The sequence below is a fragment of the Psammomys obesus genome, unplaced genomic scaffold (genome assembly GCF_907164565.1).
Source record: "Psammomys obesus unplaced genomic scaffold, mPsaObe1.curated_primary_1811, whole genome shotgun sequence".
Lineage (NCBI taxonomy): Eukaryota > Metazoa > Chordata > Mammalia > Rodentia > Muridae > Psammomys > Psammomys obesus.
In genome coordinates this window covers 11,896,482-11,902,245 of record NW_026596244.1, presented here as the reverse complement: position 1 = coordinate 11,902,245, position 5,764 = coordinate 11,896,482, and the positions used below count along the sequence as shown (strand labels likewise).

The following is a 5,764-nucleotide window of genomic DNA, read 5'->3' as shown; positions in this document are numbered from 1 at the left end:
AAGGAAGGAAGGAAGGAAGGAAGGAAGGAAGGAAGGAAGGAAGGAAGAAAACAGACAAAAAGGGGGTAATCTGGTTTCAAATCTCAACTATTTCTGGTTACAGAGCATTGTGTGTGTGTGTGTGTGTGTGTGTTTGTGTAATCTCACTTCGCTAAGGTCAAATGTAATCACAGGCATAAAGGCCAGTTTATTAATTTGTTTTTAAGTAGGGGGGTTTCCCCTTACAGCTCTTCCTCGCTGATGAAGATGGAGCCACATCTCTGACAGGAAGCACACCAATCCACCATTTTTTTAAGAATCACTTTGAGATGCAGATATGGGATAGAGAAGAGGAAGTAGCTTCAAAGCCCGGAATCTTCCTCCCGTGGGAGGGAGGACAGGAAGCGGCTCAGCGCACCACCGGAGTCCACTGCTGGGGTGGGGGTGGGGGCGATCTGGGCTGTTCTTCTCCGTTCACGTCCGGGGGAACTGCTGCGGCGCAGGTCTGGGTGGTCTCCAGCAGACCGTCTTAACAGATGTTGAGCAGAAACGGATGCCAGAGATACACTGACGGGGAGACAAGGTGTTGAAAGGAGGGACAAGTTGCCGCTCTTGAGGATGGAGAGAAAGATAAGCTCCTTAACTGATTAGGGTTGACTGCAGTGTGGCCACATCAGGAAGACAGAGAGGTGCACGACGCGTCCGTTCTAAGTGCACCGCCCTGTCGCAGGCTGAGTGTAGATACGGAAAGAAGAATCCAGAAGTAGGCAGTCGTGGGTCAGGGCGTGGTACCCCCAGTCATTCAGCCGCCACTGTCCGGGCCTCCAGGAATTCCCTCCCGGCGATCTGACAAAACCTTCCTGTGACCGGCACTGGTTTGCAAGCCCTGACTTCTCCCAGCGGGAGGATTCCAATAACCAAAATCCAAAGGGAGGGTGTGTCTCTTTAGAGTCTCCTCTTCCCGCGGGAACCCTGGCAGAAGGGTGCTCACCTCAGCAGAAATGCGCGCTGGGTCGCAGCTTCCGCTTTGACAGCCCAGTCTCGGGACTTGGGGAAATCCCACACGGAGCCTCCGACCTCTCAGTTCTGTTTTCCCTGCCCTGCAGCTACTGCCAACCTCTGGCGCCACGCGGGGCGCCCCGGGCGAGAACCCCGTGGGCGGCGCTTGCCTCGGTGGGCGGTGCTGGCGACGGGAAGCTGGGGCGCTGGGCTCGGGGCATGGCCTTCCCGCACTTCCCTGCCCTCGCGGGCCGGACCCGGAGAGCCAGAGGTCGCGGGAGCGGCTGGAGGTCTCCCAGGTAGGACACCCAGAGGGCAGAGGGGCGCCGGCAGAGCTGCTGCCACTGCGGAGCCCGCCCGCGGCCTCCCTGGCCCCGGGGTCGCGTCCGGAGTGGTCCCCGCTTTCTCGGGAAGGGCTGCTCTCCAGCCCAGCTCTCTCCGGTCCCTGGCTCGGAGCCCGGGCCGGGACAGCGAGTAAAGGCGTTCACTCGCAGGGGGTGTGTCCGCAATCACTGTTTCGGACCAGGAAGCTGTGAGCAGTTGCGGCGAGCTAGGAGTGGAAGAGAGGTCGCGCGAGGAGGTGCAGGCGGTTCTCTTCTAGCTGGGATCCTGCTTCTGCGGGTTGGGGCTTCACTTCTCAGCTTTCCCTCATCCCTGGAGCATCCGAGCCGCGGCTCTGGACAGAAACCAACTGACAGAAACGCAGGCATACGGAGTAGGTGGAGTTCTTTGAATAGGGGCTCTTCAAGGGCTCCCTTAACACCCTTGCACCCATAAATGAGAGCCCCGGGTTTACATTTTAGATGTCAGGAAAAAGGCTTTTCTGCTTTCAAAAGGGAGACATTATTTTGGGTGTAAAAAGCTCAGCTTGCTGGAATGGTCTTGGTCTTGCCTACACTACCAACTCTTTAGCAAAGAGCAAATGAGGGAGAGACCCTCTTCCTCTCCCAAAGGGAAGAGCCAACATCATGACTTGGAAAATGTGGTGTTTCTCCGTATTCGAAGTTTCTGTTCCAAGCAAAGAACATTTGCACCCTAAACTTTCAATCAATTTTTACAAAAATTGCCAGATGTTGACAATGTTTTAGAAGTTTCTAAGCTACCAGTTAATTTTTTTGTACTTCTGAATTTATAAGTAAATTAACATTTAACTGGATAAGTGCCCAATGAATAATCACCCTCGAGTTTAAAGAAGTCAAGTAAAGAGAGGGCACATAAAGTAGGAGAAAAAAATAAGAAAGTTCACAATGCAATGATTGGAAGCCTCAAAATATTAATAGTATTGAATAAGAGGGGCTTCGTTTAAATGATCAGGTTAATGGTGTCAGAAAAGACTTAACATCTACAACCTAGATACTATCTGCTCGTTTGTCTTTTTGAGATGGCTGGCCTTGAACTCACCATGTGGCTGTGGTTGACTTTGAACTCCTGCCTCCACCTCTGGAGTGCTGGGGGCAGAGGTATGCACCACTGTGCACTGTTTATTCAGTGCTGGGGTCAAACAAAGGCTTCCGTGCACACTGGCAAAGGACTCTACTGATGAGCTACAGCCCAGCCCGTCACCAGCCAATTCCAAGACATCCATTTCTTCTTTCTTGCTTGCTTTCTCTCTCGTTCCTTCCTTCTTTTAAAAAAAAATTGTTTATTTTGTGTATATGAGTGCTCTGACTGCATGTACACCTGCATACCAGAAGAGGACATCAGATCCCATTATAGATGGTTGTGAGCTACCATGTGGTTGCTGGGAATTGAACTCAGGACCTCTAGAAGAACAGAAAGTGCTCTTAACTGCTGAGGCATCTCTCCAGTCCAAGTTCCATTTCTTAAGAACACTAAACATCAAAAGGGAAAATGCACAACCAGTTATCAAAAGAAAGCTGTTGGGGGTGGGGTGGAGAGGTGGATCAGCAGTAAAGAGCGCTTGCTGCTCCTGAAGAGGGCCTGGGTTCAGTTCCCAACACCCACATGACTGTAGGGGACCACACGCCTCCTTTTGGCTTCCGAGGGCACTGTGCACACACAGCGCATGGGGATAGATCCAGGCAAAGCACTCTTGCACCCATTGGTATACAGTAAAGTGGCGCTTGCCACCAGGCCCGATGATGGGAGTTCAATTTCCAGAACCCGCGTGGTAGAAAGAAAGAACTGGCTTCCTCACATTGTTCTCTGACTTCTGCACTTGTGTTGTGGCACACGTATGCTCCACCAGTAAATAAGTGTAAAGAGTATTTGGGAAAATTGTTGTGTGACTTCGCTGAACAGACATGACAATAGCATGTGGTTGCACAGCTACAGGTTATAGGGCCCAGAAGGCACACTGGAAGGAACGTGTTGGGCTCTTCCGTCTGCCTCATTGCCTCCCATTCATCTAAGTAGCCCACCTGGGATTGGACACACCTGTCTGGACTTAGCTCTGCAGAAAGAGAAGGTTCTGATGGCCCGAATGTCCCCCAGCTCAGCAAACCATTCATTCCCTCTGCCTAGGATTCCAAACATCCCTTCTGTCTGCCCATAGTAGGAGCAAAGCAGAGTCAGTGGGCGTGAGACTTTTCTTTTGGTCAGAAAATAGGCTGTTTCTGGACCGTCATTTGGTTTGTGTGCCCAGTGAGAGAGGTGGTTTAGTCCTGTGCAATCATGAGCCAAGGAGGAGACATGCTTCCTTGGGTGTTAGAGGAGCCAGTGACTAGAACCCATGTGGCCATATCTACTTCATTTCTTCAACTACTTGTTCATTCCTCCATGCATTTGTTTATCGTTGCTGAATATATTAAACTCTAGAGGGCTCTTCAATGACCTGGCTAGCTCCCCAGGAATTGGGACAGAGACCGATTGGTTTACTTAAATAAGCCTTAAGCACAATATCTGCAGGTACGGTTTAAAATAATTCTCTAAAGCTAATCTGGCTACTTCCCTGCTGCATTCCCTAAGTTACTTGCCAGTAAGTCGTCCTGTCTAGGCTGGATCTGTTCCGTCAGGCCATATCTGCTCTCCTTATCTCTTTCTCTCTCTGCTTCTCCCAGTCTCATGGTCCCTAGCTGAAAACCCAGCCTGGGAGCAAAGTTCCGCCTACCTCTGTTCTGCCCAGTAATTGGCTGTCAGCAATTTTAGTAACCCATTAGAGATAATTGGGGAAAAGTTTATGCAGCATCACTTGGTAGATGTGAGAATGCACTTGTCTGAACTGCAACCAGATCTTAGGGCACAGAAATTAGCATTTGTACACATAGCACCAGACCAACCCCCAACAGTTTGTTTTCCAACCCACATTTATGTTGAGCCCTGTTTTTTTCTCTCATATGGTTGTTTAAAATTTCTTCATTGGCAGACAACATCTGCTAGTGCTATTGTATATATCAGAAAATTAATTTTAATTTAAAAATTTTAATAATTTATTTAATTTACATCCCTATTGTAGCCCCCTCCCTTGTCTCCTTCTGACCCTATTGTCACTCCCTCTCCCCCCCTCTTTCCCTGTTCTATTTTTCAGAAAGGGGTAGCCCTCCTCCCCTATCATCTGACCCCAGCCTATCAAGTCTCATTAAGACTGCTTGCATCCTCTTCCTCTTTGGCCTGGCAATGAACCCCTATACACACACCAGGAGGAAGTGATTAAAGAGCAGACAATGGAGTCCATGTCAGAGACAGCTCCTACTCCTCTTACTAGGGCACCCCCATTGAGACTGACCTGCCTGTCAGCTACCTCTGTGCAGGGGTTCTAGGTCCTCTTCATGCATAGTCCTTGGTTGGTACATTAGTCTCTACAGGCTCCCATGGGCCCAGATTTGTTGGCTCTGTTGGTCTTCTTATGGAGCTCCTGTCCACTCTGGATCTTTCTATTCTCCCACTCTTCCATAAGACTCTCTGTGCTCTGCCCAAAGTTAGGCTGAGTCTCAGCATCTGCATCAATCCCCCGCAGGTGGAGTCTTTCAGAGGACATGTATGGTAGGCTCCCGTCCTGTCTCCTCTCTTCATAGGCTTGATGTTGGCTATAGGCTTGCTGTATATTGCCTTTACTATGTTTAGATATGTGCCTTGATCTCTCCAAAACTTTAAATATGAATGAGTGTGGGATTTTGTCAAATGTTTTTTTCAGTATTTAAGGAGATGATCATGTATTTATTTTTTCCTTCAGTTTGTTATAGTTGGATTACATTGATGGATTTCTGTATATTGAACCACCCGTGCATGCCTGGGATAAAGCCTATTTGGTCATGGAGGATGTTATCTTTGATGTGATCTTGGATTTGGTTTGCTAGTATTTTATTGAGTATTTTTGTGTGAATGTTCATAAAAGAGATTGGTTTGAAGTTCTCTTTCTTTCTTGGGCCTTTGTGTGGTTTAGGTATCAAGGTGACTGTGGCCTCATAGAATGAGTTCGGTAATGTTCCTTCTGTTTCTAGTCTGTGGAACAGTTAGAGGAGTATTGGTATTAGCTTTTCTTTGAAGGTCTGGTGGAATTCTGCACTGAAACCATCTGGCCCTGGGCTTTTGTTGGTTGGGAGACTTTTGATGACTGCTTCTATTTCCTTAGGGGATATAAGACTATTTAATTTGTTTACCTGATCTTGATTCAGCTTTGGTAAGTGGAATCTGTGAAGAAAATTGTCCATTTCATTTAGATTTTCGTATTTTGTGACATATAGGCTTTTGAAGTAAGACCTAATTATTTTTTGGATTTCCTCAGTGTTTGTTGTTATATCCCCCTTTTCATTTCTTGATTTTGTTGATTTGGATAGTGTCTCTGTGCCATTTAGTTAGTTTGGTTAAGAGTTTATCTTGTTGATTT

The 5,764-nt window shown here is 48.0% G+C and overlaps 1 protein-coding gene across 2 annotated transcripts in view; it reads left to right on the top strand.

Annotated features, from left to right (window-relative positions):
- Tlr2 (toll like receptor 2) overlaps positions 1 to 5,764 on the top strand; it is a 12,705-nt gene that overhangs the window by 468 nt on the left and 6,473 nt on the right. Inside the window, exon 1 of one of the 2 annotated variants that reach the window (XM_055596587.1) lies at positions 1,152 to 1,277. The exons of the other annotated variant lie outside the window; for it this stretch is intronic. The gene's annotated coding sequence lies outside the window, so the exon portion shown is untranslated. Of the gene's footprint in view, positions 1 to 1,151; positions 1,278 to 5,764 lie in introns of those variants that run through there. 2 annotated transcript variants of the gene reach the window in all.